The 614-nt window shown below is 33.4% G+C and overlaps 1 pseudogene; it reads left to right on the forward strand.

Moving 5' to 3' along the window:
* Window positions 1–590: 590 nt before the first annotated feature.
* LOC118321431 overlaps window positions 591–614 on the forward strand; it is a 2,148-nt pseudogene continuing 2,124 nt past the window's right edge.

Here is a 614-nt window from a genome sequence, read left to right on the forward strand (position 1 = left end):
AAGGAAGTCTTAAGAAAGCTTAGAGCCTCTTCCAGCTGCTGGTTTAACATTCTTTAACAATGTGGTTTTATAATTTTTTGCTGAGTTTTGACCTCATGGGGCTGTTCCTGTTTATTTTTGTTTTTATACTAATAGCAGACTTCTTCAAAAACAGGAATCCTCCAAATTTTCCTCCAGGACCATTGGCTCTTCCCTTTGTGGGAAGTTTCTTCAGTGTGGACCATAACTATTCACACATTTATTTTACCAAGGTAAAGTTTAGTACACAGGAGGCTTTCACCTTACAGCACTCGTAAGCTATAAGGATCAAAGATTAAAAGTGATTGTTTTAGATTTGTTCAAACTGTAATGCATAAGTGCATATGTGTGATTTTGAACATTTAATACATTTTAATACATTTAAACTTGATCCATTTGATTAATTATCAGGATAGGGAACAAACTAAACAACAACAAAAAGTTTTCAGTTTTATCTCTATTTATTCACCTGAATGTACAGTAATCTTCACACACTAGGAAATGTGTGTTTCAAGTCCTCATTTTTGTATAGAAATTAATGGTAAATACTGCCGGGTTTTGTTTTTGGTATAATGCAGCAATGTGTTGTGGTTCAT

Source organism: Morone saxatilis, unplaced genomic scaffold (assembly GCF_004916995.1).
Source record: "Morone saxatilis isolate NCDOM2014 unplaced genomic scaffold, NCSU_SB_2.0 Contig12, whole genome shotgun sequence".
In the NCBI taxonomy this organism is placed as follows: Eukaryota; Metazoa; Chordata; class Actinopteri; family Moronidae; genus Morone; species Morone saxatilis.